Source organism: Canis lupus, chromosome 5, assembly GCF_011100685.1.
Source record: "Canis lupus familiaris isolate Mischka breed German Shepherd chromosome 5, alternate assembly UU_Cfam_GSD_1.0, whole genome shotgun sequence".
In the NCBI taxonomy this organism is placed as follows: domain Eukaryota; kingdom Metazoa; phylum Chordata; class Mammalia; order Carnivora; family Canidae; genus Canis; species Canis lupus.
The window spans coordinates 13,637,278-13,654,767 of NC_049226.1; the positions used below are offsets into that span (position 1 = coordinate 13,637,278).

The 17,490-nt window shown below is 35.4% G+C and overlaps 1 protein-coding gene across 4 annotated transcripts in view; it reads right to left on the reverse strand.

Moving 5' to 3' along the window:
* ARHGEF12 (Rho guanine nucleotide exchange factor 12) overlaps window positions 1-17,490 on the reverse strand; it is a 150,098-nt gene that overhangs the window by 93,192 nt on the left and 39,416 nt on the right. The gene's annotated exons all lie outside the window — the stretch shown is intronic.

Sequence of the window (17,490 nt, forward strand, 5' to 3'; positions counted from 1 at the left end):
ATACTCTATTCTTTAAAATCAAGTTACTAAATCCAACCCAGACTAGGGGTTGAAAAGATTAAACTCCATTTCCTGGATGAGGGAGCATGTACATATGCTATTTGGAATTCTTCCATGAGGAATATTTTATTTTATATCTATATTTATATTTATATTTTATCTTCTCCTTCACTTACTTATGCAATCATTTATGTCAATACTGAACTCATATATACTATATATACTATATAGTTATACTTTGAGTTCTAATCCAATACTATGTTACTTATTTTCTTGCTCAAATTATTTCAGTTTAAACCATTCAGAGGCATTTCAGTTTGGCATCTGTTTCCCTTTGACATGCCCCCAGCCTTTGGGGGTTTTTTGAGCACTTCCTTGCTTCTGGCACTGCAAGGTACTCTAGATTCATCTTTTATTTTATCTAAGGCAGACTCCACACTCAACATGGAGCCCAACACAGGGCTTGATCCCACAACTGCAAGATCATGACCTGAGCTAAAATCAAGTTGGACACTCAACTGACTGATCCACTCAGGCTCCCCTGACTTGATCCTTCTCATTTATTTAAACTTACTTATAGCGCGTAAGTCTTATCTTTTTTTTTTTTTTTTACTTTCCACGGTTTAATTATAAAAATCAACATTTCATTTGTTACAACTCCGCTTATTGTAATAATCAAAAGGGAATTTATATAAGGTATTTTTATATAGTTTACAATTAAAGCACTTATTTTATGAAAAGGGGGAAGTGAATGGTAGACACGGGCTGACCAAATGCTGGCCATTAAAATATAAATGCATCCTTAAGCACCACCATACCAAAGTCCATGAACCAGAAACACCAGCTGACTTTAAGCCAATAACAAAGATTAAAGCTTAAGAAAAAATTTAAAAACACAAAGGATAAACATCTGAAAGCAGCACCAGATCCTTCACTTGCAAATAAGGCTAGTCCAGCTTAAGCTTCTTGGTCTATCTTAGTAAATGTTCCATGTATACTTGCTCCTCCCCTCAAAAAGTGTACTATAGTGTGTACTAAGTGTTCGATACAATATTATAAAAATGAAATTAGATCAAATTGGTCAGTAGTGTTAGGTATTCTATACCCTTACTGATTTTATACTTCTCTCAATTACTGAGGGATACTGAAATCACCAGTAAGAATTGTGGCTCTATCTGTTTGTCCTTGCAATTATATCAGTTTTTCTTTCATGAATTTTAAAGCTCTGTTATGAGGTATATAAAAGTTTAGAACTGTTAGTCTATTTACTTGATGCTTTTACCATTATGTAATGATTTTTTTATCCCTAACATTTTTGTTCTGAAGTTTACCTTATCTGATATTGATGTATCACTCTAGCTTTCTTTTGATTAACAGTAGCATGGGCATATCTTCTATCCTTTTAAACTATAATGTCTTTATGTTTAAGGTGTGTTTCTTGTAGCATATAGGTGGGCTTTGCTGTTTTATCCAATCTGATAACCTCTGCCTTTAACTGAGCTGTTTAGACCATTTACCTTTAATGTGATTACTGATTATTGATATGTATAAGTTTAAACCTATCACCTTGTGATTTGCTTCCTGTCTCATCTTTGTTTCCCCGTTTTTTTTTTTGTTTTTGTTTTTGTTTTTTTTTTGCTTTCTTTTGGATTAAATTACTGTAATCAACTGATTTTTGAAATAATTTTAATATTCTGTTAACTTGTCCCTCTCACTAGACCTTAAATTATCTGAAGGTGAGGGCCATGTTTTATCTGATTTTTTTTCTAATTTACTGGTATAGTGCTGAGCATATATTAGTTCAATACATGTTTACTGAATGAATTCACTCATTCAAAACACTTTTATTTACAATGACAGAGGACATAAGTGATTCCCAATCCAGACCACAATCCTCCTTCTAATGCCAATTTTATTCAGTTAACTACCACTTTCCTCAGAGCTCAGATGACTCAAGGGAGCTGACTCTATCTGCAGCAACAGAGATGGGCCTTTCTGCACTGAATGGTAAGTCCACTGTTGGGTAAGTAATTGGTTCAGAAAGAGACAAGGAGAATAGAAACAAAGTTTACTAAAAGCATCTGTGAAAGTATTTTCTTACTCTTAGGAAACAAAATGAAACTTCTTTTCCTCTTTCCCACTGGACAGGAATGAGGAAACAAGTAGCCCTAACTGCTACTTAGCATCATCCTTAAGAACTAGTTTAAGATGAAGTTGACACTGATGGCAAAGGTGGAAAATTGGGAAGAACCTGGGCCCATGACATGGGTATTCACTAGATCAAAAATCCATGAACCCTACCTGTAGACTTCTTTTTATGTGACCCAATAATGTCCTTACTACTTAGATTCCTGTTACAGGCCATCAAGCATACACTAAATTACACAAACAGCAATCTGTGCCACGCACTGTTCTGGTCACGCAAGTTTACATCCAAGAACAGATAAAGGATCTGCTCTCAAGAAGCTTACATTCTACAAGAAGACAGACTAGATGAATAATTGAACCAAATTATTTAAGATAGTGTTAAGTGCTATGAGAAAAATAAAAGAGATGTGACTGTGACTAATTGGCTTAATTTTGTTTATTCACAGAAGACTTCCAGGGCATTTGAGCTGAGACCTAAATGAGCTGAAGAAGCCAGCCATGAGAAGGTCTGGGGGCAGAGAATTATAGGCAAAGGGAATAGTACAGAGAAGAAGTCTAGTGTATTTGAGAAATACAAAGTCCAGTGCGGCTTGAGCATAGAAAATGAGCAAGAGAGCAGTAATGAGACAAGATTAACAGATACAGACAGGGGCCAAATAATATAAGAATATAAGCCATCAATGTTAGATTTCTTTCAAAGTACAATGAAAACGAGAGTTTTAAGGTATGACCTAATTGAGATTTTAAACAACACTGTGATAAATGAATAAATCTTCATATGCCATAGATCTGAACACCAAGAAAGTCCAATTCAGTCCATTTACAATAAGTGTATTCTTCCCCAAACATCAAATAACTATAAAACACCTAATATGTGAAGAACACTGCACAAAGTCTATAATGTTGAAATATTCCATCCCCACTATGTGTGAATTCCATATTATCTTGAAGTTAGATTTTATTTTTTAAGAAGAATAAAATGAGGATGAGGGGGCTGCTAAATTGTCATTTCTATCCTAATTTCTCTACATAATGAGAGTCTGAAACTCAGATGTAACTTAAAAAAAAAAAAAAAAAAAAAAACATAACATGACTGAGAGGCATGTGGTAAACTTAGAACTATAGTTCAGCCATTTAGTGTCTGCCCAGGCAAGTGTTTCAGTCCTGTTCTAACACAAGTATTTGGATTTTTCCAAGAGCTGATGTCAGGGCTTTTCACAGAGACAGAACAGCATTTACAGGCCAGAGAAGGAAAAAGGGTTTCCCCAGCAGCTATGCTCAATGTGGCCTTTGTACTGTTCCACTGCTAAAGGCAGGAAGACCCTGCTAGATAAAGCTATTTAGTTCCTGAAAAAAATTCTACTCTGGGAGGGTGAAGGAGGATGAATGACCAGATTCCCCATTAAGGGAACCCAGCTCAGTTTTCTATCAGTGCTCAAACCCAAATTTAAATGAGCTCATCATCAGAACAAAAATTTCTGAATTCTTATGAGGAAAAAACATTCTACTGAACTTGTATTTAAAGAGGAGATGAGCTGGTTGGAAATAACTGTAAATTAGAGAGGTGAAGAATAACACAGTAAGCTGTTGCATATTTCCTGGGATCAGACTCCCTGAAAAATACTCATTGGGAAAGAATAATTAGTTGAGAAACACTCAATACCTTCAAGTCATACTGGGTAGTTACAAATTATGCTAGATAAACTGCTCTAAATATATGTACCCCATTATTCATAAGAATAATGATTAACAATTAAAAGTCTGATAATAATGGCTAAACTTTACTTGACTAGTCCTGCTACAGTTCTTAACATATGCCAGTCTCTGCATAAAGTACTTTCCATATATTGATTTAATTTTAACAATAATCCTAAGAGATAAATACCACTTTTAGCCTCATTTTATAATAGAAAAATGTTAAGTTCAAAGAGGTGAAAGTAACTTATACAAGTTACATAACCAGTAGATGGAAGACCTTTGATTCAAACCCTCATGGTCTACAGTTCCTGCTCTCAACCTCTGAACTACTGCATTACCACAAAACATTATCTTCCCCCCTTTGATAGTTTTTTTATAGTTAACAAAAAGTTTTCACAGGAGTGAGGATCAGAAAATTAGATCTTGTATAACTATTAAATATTTAGCTAAAACGGTATTCATGCCTTTTATATAGTTGTAGGCAAAGATAAGCCAACATAAACTGGTTACAAAAGAACTCCCAATCCTATAGAATCTGTGTTTCCAAATCCCAAAGCTCAGTGGAGAATTCAGTTAATATCGATGGGCCATACAGGCAACTTGCCAGCTACATATCATTAAGGAAACCTGTTTCCACCTGAATGTGTTTCTTTAGGGCAACACTCTCACAAACCACTGGTTCCTTCAATAAATACACATTTATTCCAGGTAAAGATGAAAGATAATAAAACAATTTTACTCAACCAGCCTTCCTCAACACTAAAAGCAAAAACAGAAATGAAAAAAAATCCATCTTCTATGAAAGAAGGACATGATTATAACCTTAAATCACTAACACAAAACATTCTTGCCAAATCTATTAAATTCTGGATCTACCTATATAAAAAAAAAAGTCTTAGTAGACCTGAACAGGAAACCAATTTCCCAAAACATAAGGATCATAGATCTGAAATGAAAACCTAACTGTTCTTTGATTAGGAAGTCAATATCCAATTAGGAATAGAACAAGGGAGTAGGGGGCCCTATAGAGACGCAGAATAGCAGGAGGAAGTAAAATTAAAGAACAAAAACATGCTAACACATTCCTAGGTTTATTATACTGCTGCTGATAAAGTGGAAATAATGAAGGAAAAAGCACCTGCCATCAGAACATGACACAGAGAACCCTGAAACTTCAAGAATATTGCTGTGAACCACACAGGCCTTTTGAACACAAAAATGAACATTAAGTAAGAAAAATGGAATAGTTAATAATAACAGCTAACATTTACTGTTCATTAACATATGCCAGTAACTGTTGTAACCATATTACATGTATTAACTTATTTAATCCTCTGTAAATACTATTATTATCCCTGTTTTATAGACGAAGAAACTAAGGCACAGAAAGATTAAGAAATTTGCCCAAGGCCAATTAGTAAGCAGAGAAGCTGAGAGGTGAACCGAGGAGACCTTACAGTTCTTGTTTTTAATCACTATGTTTTACATAATTAAAAATATTCAAAAATACACCAAAAAAAAAAAATCCCCCCACATACTAAATAAGTGAAATCTGAACATGTCATACTGTAAAACCAGACACAAAATAAACACTAACATATTTACTGCTATATATATATATATAACATATATACTGCTAGAGTTATTAAAATATAAGATTTTTAAATAAGACAACAGCATTTTTCACAGAACTGGAACAAAGAATCCTAAAATTTGTATGGAACTACAAAGACCCTGAATAGCCAAGGTACCCTTGAAAAAGCAAAGCAAAGCTGGAGGCATCACAATTCCAGACTTCAAGTTATATTACAATGCCATAGTATCAAAATGGTATGGTATTGGCACAAAAATAGACACGAGATCAACAGAACAGAATAGAAAACCCAGAAATAAACCCACAATTCTATGGGCAATTACTCTCTGACAAAGTAGGAAAGAATATCCAATGGGAAAAGAACAGTCTCTTCAAGAAACGATGCTGGGAAAACTGGACAGCTACAAGCAAAAAAAAAAAAAAAAAAAAAACACTGAACCACTTTCGTACACCATACACAAAAATAAATTCAAAATTATTAAAGACCTAACTGTGAGAACTGAAACCATAAAAATCCTAGAAGAGAGCACAGGCAGTAATTTTTCTGACACTGGCCACAGCAACATTTTTCTAGATGTGTCTCCTGAGGCAAAAGAAACAAAAGCAAAAATAAACTATTGGAACTACATCAAAATAAAAAAAGCTTCTGTACAGCAAAGGAAATAACCAACAAAACTAAAAGACAACCTACAGAATGGGAGAAGATACTTGCAAATGAGATATCTGATAAAGGGTCAGTATCTAAAATATATAAAGAACTTATAAAACTTAAAACCCAAAACACTAATAATCCAATTAAAAAATGGGAAGAAGACAAGAACAGACATTTTTCCAAAGAAGATATTCAGATGGCCAACAGACACACAGAAAGATGCTCATCATCACTTACCATCAGGGAAATGTAAATCAAAACTACAATGAGATATCACCTCACATTTGTCAGGATGGCTAGAATCAACAACACAAGAAACAACAGGTGTTGGCTGTTGGATGTGGAAAAAAAAGGAACACTTAGGCACTGCTGGTGGGAATGCAAACTGGTACAGCAACTGGAGTTTTCTCAAAAAGTTAAAAATAGAACTACCTAATAATCCAACAATTGCACTACTGAGTATTTACCCAAAGAATACGAGAACGCTATTTCAAAGGAATACATGCACCCCTATGTTTAGAGCAGCACTATTTACAATAGCCATATGGAAGGAGCCCAAGTGTGTATTGATTGATAAATGGATAAAGATGTAGTGTGTGTATACACACACACACACACACACACACACTCTGCTTAAAATAGAATATTATTCAGTCATAAAAAATGAAATCTTGTCATTTGCAATGACATAGATGGAACTGTAAAGAATAACGTTGAGTGAAAGAAGTCAGAGAAAGACAAATACCATATGGTTTCACTCATGTGGAATATAAGAAACAAAACAAACAAGCAAAGGTAAAAAAAGAGAGACAAACCAAGAAAAAGATTCTTAACTCTAGAGAACAAACTGATGGTCACCAGAGGGGAGAGGATAGGGGATAGGTGAAATAGGTGATGGGGATTAAACTGCTTCAGGATAGGGGATAGGTGAAATAGGTGATGGGGATTAAACTGCTTAAAGACAAAATCCACCCAATAAAAATATCCTCAAAATAAAGAACTCAGGAATGTAGAAGCCACAGTAAAAGGACTGAGGGTGAGCACTGGATCAGTTAACATAGAGAAACTATTAAATGCTTGTAAACAAAAGCCACCTCCCCTACTGCCATTCACTAAAACATGAGTATTTCCTCAATGGAAAATTTGTCTTCACTTTGTATCCTCACCATATCCTATATGGTACTTCTGCACACAGTACTCAAAAAATAAATACTTTTAAAAAATGATCATCTGATATATTACACCCCCATTCAGCCCCCCACCTGCAAGAATATAAACTCCATGATCTCTGGTTTACTGCCATATCCCAGGACAGTGCTACACACAGAGCAGGTGCTCAGTAAATATTTGTCTAATGAAATAATGGGTATTAGACTCAGGCAAATGGACTTCTATCTTCTGGGCTCTACAGAATTGCTATCTGGGCATATTCATTTAGATACACCACTAGCATCTCAAATTCAAAAAGTACGAAACTAAATTCTTACTCTGTCTCTCAAAGCTTACTTCTTCATCTTAACAAATAGACCGTCATCCACCTACTTGATCTAGTCAGAAATCTAGAAGTCATTAATGACACCTTCCTTTCCTTCCCCATATCCAATATAACCAACTCTTCATCCAACCAACAGTACTTACTGAGCACTTACTATATACCACACATTGTTCTAAAGGCTGAAGACACAAAATAAGTAAGTCTCCCTTTTCTTGGAGTTAACAGCCATCTTTGCATTCTACTGATCTTACCTTCCACAGATATCTCAGATTTATTTCTGACTTTCACCATTGCTTAGCTTAGAGTCCCAAGCCTAGACTATTATAATAATTTAACAGGTCTTGCCACTTCTACTCTTGCATGGATCCTCCAATTCATTTCCCTATCAATTTCAAAACACAAATCTTAGTGTGTTCCTCTTCTGCTTAAGTTCTTTCAAAAGTTTCCCACTGCATTTAGAAAAAACAAAAAAATCCAAACACCGAACATGACATGCAAGACCCAAATATAAAATATAATCCTTGTTACCTCATTCCAACTTCTACTGCTCTCCTGCTCACTTACTATGTTCCAGCTATAATGGCCTTCTTTCAGTGCTTCACATGTGTGCTTCCCCCAAAAAGGAATACTCTGCATGCTGCTCTATTTGGAACCCCTCTCCTTACTAATCCAATTCCTGAGTATACTTTAGTTCTTTGCTTAAAGGCTGCTACCTCAGAAAGGCCTTCCCTGACTTCTCCCCCAATTTAAGTCAAGTTCCCACAATTACTCTGTTCTCTCTCTCTCTCACTCTTCACAATTTCACAATTGTGAATGTGACTCACATTTCACAATTATCTTGTATTTAATGTTAGTTTGTATCATTAGGCAGCTCTACGAGTACATGGTAAATTCAGCCCCTGGCACGACTCCTCAAAGTGTTCAATTAATATTTCTTGAATGAATTAATAATTCAACCACGGAAAGAGACACATAGAGAAATTCTAAGCATGGGACGAAGCATATGTTGATGTGTTTGGAGAAAATGCAAATAGCTCAGTATGGCTAAAGCATGAGGATTCAGTTGGGGGTGAGTAATAATGTCTGCAGAGGGGTCTGTATACCATACAGAGGAACAGAAAGGTTCTTAACCCAAACTTCAGCTTCTATAGGTATTAAACATTATGGGATAAATCTAGAAATAGTCTCAAAAGAAGTCCATTAAAAAAGAGATCTCCTGGGATGCCTGGGTGGCTCAGTGGTTGAGCGTCTGCCTTCGGCCCAGAGCATGACCCTGGAGTCCCAGAATCGAGTCCCACATCAGGCTCCCTGTGCGGAGTCTGTGTCTCTGCCTTTCTCTCTCTCTCTCTCTCTCTGTGTCTCTCATGAATACATAAATAAAATCTTTAAAAAAATGAGAAAAAGAGAGAGAGAGAGAGACCTCCTTCAAAGAACTGTGCTAGAGACAATGCAGGAACACTGACAGATTTTAAGCCAGGCAGTACCATGATCCAGTATGTATTTTAGAAATAGCCTCCTGGAAACAAAATGAATGAAATTGTGGCCCAGGGAAGCCAATTAGAAAATACTAATACTACAAATTTCTAAACTGATAAGGATCTCAACAATATCAAAGGCAATAAAGAGAAAGGAATAAATACAAAAAATAATATTACAGAAATAAGCACTGAACCTCCAGCAGACCTAGAAAAGGAGGAGTGGAAGACTAACTCCCAGGATTTTGATTTGGTTGACAAAACAGTTGAATGTGCCAATCACCATGGAAAGAAATACAGGGCAAGTTTGGGTAAGAAGCAGTTTTACGTGTGTCAAGGTACCTAAAGGACACTATAATAGACATGTCTACGAAGGACTTGAGTTCAGAGAAGAGACTGGTCTGGAAATTCAGATTTGGAGGACAGCAGTGTTCATGAGAGTAGGTGCAATTGCCCCGACAGTCGTTTAACGTCATCTATAAAATGTAAGGACTAGACTAAATCTGAAAGACATTTCTAAAGTAATGTGATTTGGGCAGCCCGGGTGGCTCAGCAGTTTAGTGCCACCTTCAGCCCAGGGCCTGATCCTGGAGACCCGGGATCGAGTCCCATGTCGGGTTCCCTGCATGGAGCCTGCTTCTCCCTCTGCCTGTGTCTCTGCCTGTGTGTCTCTCATGAATAAATAAATAAAAATTTTAAAAATCTCTTATAATAAATAATGTGATTTTACTCCTTACTGATTTTTATGAAATAAAAAAATCCATAAGCAAATGCAAAAAAAGTTTATTACAGCTGATCCTTGAACATGAGTTTGAACTGCACAAGTTTACTCTCTTGTGGATTTTTTAAAAGATTAATTTATTTGAAAGAGCAAGCACATGCATGCAGGATGGAAGAGGGAGAGAGAGAATCTCAAGCAGACTCCCCACTGAGCACAGGACCCCCAACTTGGGGATTGACTCACAACCCTGAGATCATGACCTGATTCATAATCAAGGGTCAGACAGTCAACCAACTGAGCCATCCAGGAACCCAAAATTCTTTTTTTTTTTTTTTTTTTATAAATACAATACAGCTCTGTAAATGTTTTTTTCCTTACCATGTTCTTAGTAACATTTTCTCTTGCTTACTTTCTTGTAAGAACACAGTATATAATACATAAATCATACAAAACAGGTGTTAATAGACTATGTTACCCATAAGGCTTCAGTCAACAGGAGGTCATGAATAGTTAAGTTTGGGGGAGTCAAATATTATACATGATTTCCAACAGTACAGAGTAAGTGTTAGCACCCCAAACCCCCATGTTTTTGAAGGGTAAACTGTATTTCAAAGTTTATATTATATACCTATAGTTTCTACTTCCTCATCATGTTCTTATAAATTTATGTCACAACTATTACAGAGCAGAAAAGATACTAAGAAATTGTTTACTTGTAACTTCTCTTGCAGTGCCAGAAGTTTGGCAGTGGTAGATTTCATTGTTAAAAAGAATATTAACATATTGCAAAATACTGAAAGTCTTTGTTCTTTAAAAATGTAAATATGGTGTTTCGTAAATTAAAATTTTTTTTGCTTAATTTGAACAAGAGTACTATCAATCATATTTCTAGTTCTTATAGCTATAAATACTCATAAAAAACCTAATCTCATTGCTGGCATTTACAAAACTCTACAGCTGATATCACACTTATGGTGAAGAATAGAAGGCTTTTCCTCTAGGATCAAGAACAGGACAAAGATGTCCCCCCTCATCACTTTTACTCCACACTGTACTATTCTTACAGCTAGTGCAGTAAGGCAAAAAAAAAGAAATACAATGCACCCATATTGGAAAGGAAGAAGTAAATGTTTATGGACTGGAAATCCCAGTACTGTTAAAATGTCATTCATCCACAAATTGATCTATAGATTCAATGCAATTCCAATCAAAATCCCAACAGGCTTTTTTCCAGAAATGAATAAACTGATTCTGAAGTTCATATGGAAATGCAAAGGGCCTGGAAGACCAACAACTTTGAAAAAGAATATAACTAGAAGACCAACTCTATCTGATTTTAGGACTTATTAGAAAGCAATAATAGTCAACACAGTGTGGTATTGGCACCAAGAAAGACAAGCAGATCACTAGAATAGAGACCTCTATATATATGAACAACTGATTTTTGACAAAGGTGCAAAAGCAGATCAGTTTTTTTCAAAAAATGGTGCTGGAATATTTGGATATCCATATAAAAAAAAACAAAAACTACACTTCAATTTATACCTCATACTATATAAAAAAATTACTTCACAATGTATCCCAGACTAAAAGTAACATTGAAGCTATAAAACTTCTAAAAGCAAACACAGGGGATCCCTGGATGGCTCCGTGGTTGAGTGCCTGCCTTCGGCCCAGGGCGTGATCCTGGAGTCCTGGGATCGAGTCCCATGTCAGGCTCCCTGTGTGAAGCCTGCTTCTCCCTCTGCCTGTGTCTCTGCCTCTCTCTCTCCATGTCTCTCATGAATAAATAAATAAAATCTTTAATTAAAAAAAAAAAAGCAAACACAGGAGAAAATACTGATTAGGAAAATACTTCTTAGATATACCAAAAGCATAATCCATAAAAGGAAAACCTGACAGACTGGAGCTCAAAGTTAAAAGCTTTGAAATGTGAACTATATTATCAATAAAGCTATTTTTAAAAAAAAGGAGAAAGGGAATACTAAAAGAATGAAAAGACAAATCAAAGACTGGAACAAAATATTTCTAAATCAAATATCGAATAATGGACTCAGATCCAGAATATATAATGAACTCTTAGAACTCAATAATAAAAAGCATAACTAAAAACAAGACTTGAACAGACAACTCATGAAAGAAAAACGCATGAATGGTAATAAACGAATGGAAAGATGCTTAACATTACTGGTCATTAGATGAAATGCACATAAAAACTACAATATGACGTCATTATACACCCACTAACGTGAATAAAATTTAAAAGACTGACAATACCAAATATTGGTGAGGCTATGGAGCAATTGGAATATTGCTGGTAAAAACTTAATACAATACACTCACTTCAACAATTTGGCAGTTCTTTAAAAAGTTAAATAGACTCCTTCCACATGATCCAGCCATTCTAATCCTAGGTGAAATGAAAACATATGTCCCTACAAAGACATATGTCCAAAGTAAATCTATTCTTAATAGTCTAAAACTTGAAACAACCAAATGACTATCAACATAAATGGATAAACAAATTAGAGCTATCCATATGTTGAATTACTCAGCAATAAAAAGGTATGAACTACTGATATACACAACATGGACAAATCTCAAAGTAATTATGCAGAATTTTAAAAGTCAAACAAAAAAGAACATATACCATAAGATTCCAATGATACAAAAGCTCAAAAAAATGCAAACTAATCCATAATGACAGTAACAGTGGTAGCTGGGGATGGGTGGGAAGGATTCAAAAAGAATTGTAAAAGGCACAAAGAAACTTTTTAGGTGAGGAATATGTTTACTGTCTTAATTGTAGCAGAAAGTTTCCCTGTGGTATGCAAAACTCAAAACCTATCAAACTGTGTACTTTAAGCATATACAGTTCATTATACTATTATAAAAATAAACTGTTAAAATCTCAAAAGCCTAATTAATGTTCAAATGAACCATAACTACCAGTAAACATTATCATACTTCAAGAAATATCTTTTTTTTAAAGGTTTTGACTTTTTAAAATGTATTTTTGCAAGAGTGTGAGAGAGAGAGAGAGAGCGCACGCACACACAGGTGTGCATGAGCACAGGCACAACCAGGAGAGAGGGAAGGGGGGAGAGAGAGAAGCAGATTCCTGCTAGCAGGGAGCCTGATGCAGGGCTCCATTCTGGGCCCCTGGGATCATGACCTGAGCTGAAGGCAGACATTTAACTGACTGAGCCACCCAGGCGGCCTCCAAGAAATATCTTAAGTAAAAGACTCAATGGTCTAAATATTTTCTACCCATTGTAAACTAATAGCATTTGAGAGTATAAATTAAAGGATAAACCAAAAAGGAACTTTGCTGTGTTTGCTTATGTGGAATCATCCAATAATGCTTTTTAGTACTTTAAAGTTATTTTAAAATATAATATCAAGTAAGCCTATGGTCATCAAGTTCTATACTAACAATAATTTTGCATCAAGAAATTTCAGCAAACTTGGGCAGCCCTGGTGGCTCAGCGGTTTAGCGCCGCCTTCAGCCCAGGGTGTGATCCTGGAGACCCGGGATCCAGTCCCACATTGGGCTCCCTGCGTGGAGCCTGCTTCTCCCTCTGCCTGTGTCTCTGCCGCTCTCTCTCTCTCCCTCTCTCTCTGTCTGTCATGAATAAATAAATAAATAATCTGTAAAAAAAAAAAAAAAGAAACTCTTCCTTTAAAAAAAAAAGAAATTTCAGCAAACTTAAGTTTACTTGCCTAAATTTGATTATTTTGTAGGTTCTCTACAAAAATTATTTTGTAGGATCTTTCAAGATCCTCACACTATTTAATTCTTCAAAAGATCATTGTAATAATAAAATAATTTTAGCCCCAACAGAATGTGCTGGTATTAAAAAGTACAAAGTCATTTATATATTTTATCAATGTACTACACAGGTCTAGTATTCATTCATTCATTCCTTTATTCAATAAATTAATTTATTACTACATACTCCGTAGCCAAGCACTAATCTAGGTCCTTGCAATATATTTGGAGTAAAGGGAAGAGGGAGACAACAGGCAATAATGATCTTAATAAATAAATTTATACTGTTAGAATGTGGTACAAATTATAACACATTAATGAGACTTGTTTCCATAAGGCACACATGAAAAATCTCTTACACTGAATACAATCATATAATGTTAGAGTGGAAGTTTAAGGTAACTTATTCCAGTCTTACACTTGACAGATGATGTTAAATAATTTACAGAATCACCCAGGGCTTGGCAGAGATTAGGATCCCTATGTCCTGTTATCTCCATTGCCATCACTCTTTCTGATGTCAAATAATTGTGATAAAATGTTTTAATCTGCTTATATGGAAACAGTGGAAAGAGTTGTGGGATTTGACTGGCCTGGGCTTCATGGTTTTGTTTGTATTACTTAACCTCTCAAAATATAAATTTCCTCATCTAAAAAAAGGGACAGTCGTAATTTTGTAACTGGGTTGTTATGAGGATTAAATGTAGCAGCAGCTTATGTAAAATACCAACATGTTAGTACAGGAGTATATAACCAGTACTCATACCCTAGCACCAAAAATAGTACATCATAGGCATGAGTGTTTTTACACCCTTCACTATAAATCCTATATGTATCTAAAGCACAGACCGTAATATAAACATTCAATAAGTAATTGTTAATTTGTTAATATTCTAAGTCAACCAGCTGTCAAAATGTGGCAAACAGTAGGATCACTCATATCACCATGATGGAGATGATCAAATTAAATGAAAGCTTCAGCGTTATGCTTGAAAATAATTTCAGGCTGTCTTTTCTAAATAGAGGCATCTGTAGTGCTAAACACTTTTTGGTGTCGTAAACTATGGTCCTGGATCTTTCTGTCTACAAGAAAATAACTTCCACCATGAAAAACACATTCAGGATGAAACAAAAAAGCCTGCAGCATTTTATACCACTTCTTTTCACATTCATGCCTCTTCTCTTGTATTCACAGATATGAATGCAGGAAAAAAAAAAAAAAAGCAGAAGGCAATTCCAATGCCATCACATAGCAATCCGGCAGCTTCTTCATATTTATAACCAACATTTTAGCTGACAAAGGCAAAAATACCACAAACCAAACAAAGGATAAAATAATTCAAATTGCTAAGAATATTTGGCACCATGGATATCACCTTTTTCAAATGACTGTATGTTTCATTTTAGTTTCAAATGAAAAAACAATCATGAAGATTACCCTATAAAAACATTCCCTTCCCCCCACCGTAGGATTAATCCCTGTCCTCCCATACCCCATCCGAGGTCCCTTGGGTATCAAAGGAAAACCACCATCCTGAAGCTTCAGATAATTAAATCACAATTTACAGAATAATAAATCAAAGTCCCTAGCTAAGATTCAAGAGAAGTTATGTCAATTCAGTTCTAAAAAAGGTAAAAAAAGGATGCTGCTTCCTATCCTTTTGAATACAAATATCCTTGCAATGCTGGTTGTTAAAACCTTTGTTCTCAAGCTAAGCAATTAAAGCACAGATTATCAAAACTAGAAATTTTCTTCCTTTAAGTCAAATCAGGTTTTTTAAAACATGAAAAAATCTTAAAAGCTATTTTAAGAATAATGAATAATGTAAAGATATCCTCTTCCTTTTCTATCTTGCTCCTCTGTGATAGGTACATCCCTTTCACTGAAGCTATTTTTCTACCATTTTGCTACATTTCATACACCACCGAGAAAACAAAGACTGCTATAGATTACCTGGATCACCAGACAAATCAGCAGACAAGTAAGAGCTCAAAAAGGCTTGTTTCCATGGAGCAAAAGAATGAAATCCTCACCAAAACACCACTCCCTTAGCAACCTTAGGCTTCTCCTTTATATATACACTCGACATCCTTGGAAAGGCATTTGCTGGATGATTTTACTGCCCACAAGAGGGATGATATGAAGAAACCCCACCTCTTCTCCCACCCCCAGTCGTCTACCATCATCATCCGAAGCCCAACACTGTGCTGCCAAAGGAAAAAGGCACAGAACAGCATCCATGAACACGACTCCAGGTTACACCACAAAAATACTTAAATGATAAAGAAAGCAAAGATTTAGCTGACAAGTTTTTTTAAGGGAGGAGGCCAAGCAGCTCCCACAAAATTAAATATACTTGTAAAGGGTCTAATTGTAGAGACACAAAAATTAGTTTTCTTTAGAATTTCGTGAATAAAGTATGATTTTTAGAAAAACATAGTGTCTCTATGAAAAATGGAGTTCCTCAAATATCTTAAAATGTTGTTACTGCTCCTGCCCCTTTCCCCAAAAGAAAATCAACCAAATAAATTAAGATTTACAAAAAAAAATATATATATATATATATCCTTTTGTTGCTAGTTTGACCCCTTCAATGATAATCTGGGACAGGAGGTGGGGATGGAGGAGAAAAGATAAAAAAATGAAAGGAGGAAAAATACTTTCTGCCCCAATAAGCCTAATTAAGTTTATAAGCAAGGCTGGGAGGATTGAAATTTCTTCATGCTACTTTGTCTGTGTTTGATTATTGTTAAATCTTCCCTGGTCTCTAACTATGCCCCAGGCATTATGATGTCTGGCACTCTGTTAACTTGCATCCCTGCCACTTACAGTACAATGAGGGAGGGACAGAGACACATACTCATTCAATTTAATCCCTGCAAGCCATGTAATTTTGCTAAAACAGTAATTTGCCTCAAATACTGCTCTCTAACAAAGGCACTGTCACCCTAAGAAGACTCGTTAGCCTCTATTTTCCTTTCCTGAAGCTCCAACCCAATTTGACAATTTGCACACACGTAATTTATGGGATCAGTAGATTACTAATGAATAACAAACATATTCTTTGTTTGATAAAACATATTCCCTAAAACATCTGAATATATCTAATTTTAAGTGAAAACCCAGTAATCATTGCACTCGCTTAAATTATAGCCTAGGGTTCTGTGAATTTCTAAACAACTTCACAGAACCTCAGTCACAGTCAGTGATCTATGAAGAATTAGTTCCATGGAACCACACCTTGGTGAATGCGGTTTGTAAAAAATAAACAAAAAAAGAAGAAGAACCAAAGGGTTAGATAGATGGGTAGATCTTTAGGTTTATTAACTAGAGACTAATGATTTTAATGCTTTCCCTGGACTAAGTACAAATTCATTGAATTTATGATTTCTAAGTATTTAATAAGAGAATCAGTGATACAAGTTACCATACAACCATGTGACCCAGAAATTGCATGCTAAGGTATTTTGCCCAAATGATGTGAAAATTTATGTCCAAAGAAAAATATTTGTGATGTTTATAGCAGGTTTACTAACTTATCAGTGCTAATAAACACTGGAAGTAACCAGAATGTCCTTCAGTGGGGGAATGGATAAACTATGATTCACTGATACATGGAATATTATTCAACATTTAAAAAGAATGAAATAGGGATGCCTGGGTGGCTCAGCGGTTTTGCGCCTGCCTTCAGCCCAGGGCATGATCCTGGAGTCCCGGGATCGAGTCCCCCATTGGGCTCCCTGCATGGAGCCTGCTTCCCCTCTGCCTGTGTCTCTGTTTCTCTCTCTGTGTCTCTCATGAATAGATAAATCTTAAAAAAAAAAAAAAAAAAAAGGATAGAGAAATAAAGATGGTAATAAACATAATGATTCTTTAAAAAAATAAAAAGAATGAAATATCATTTCACACAATATGGATAAATCTTTTTTTTTCA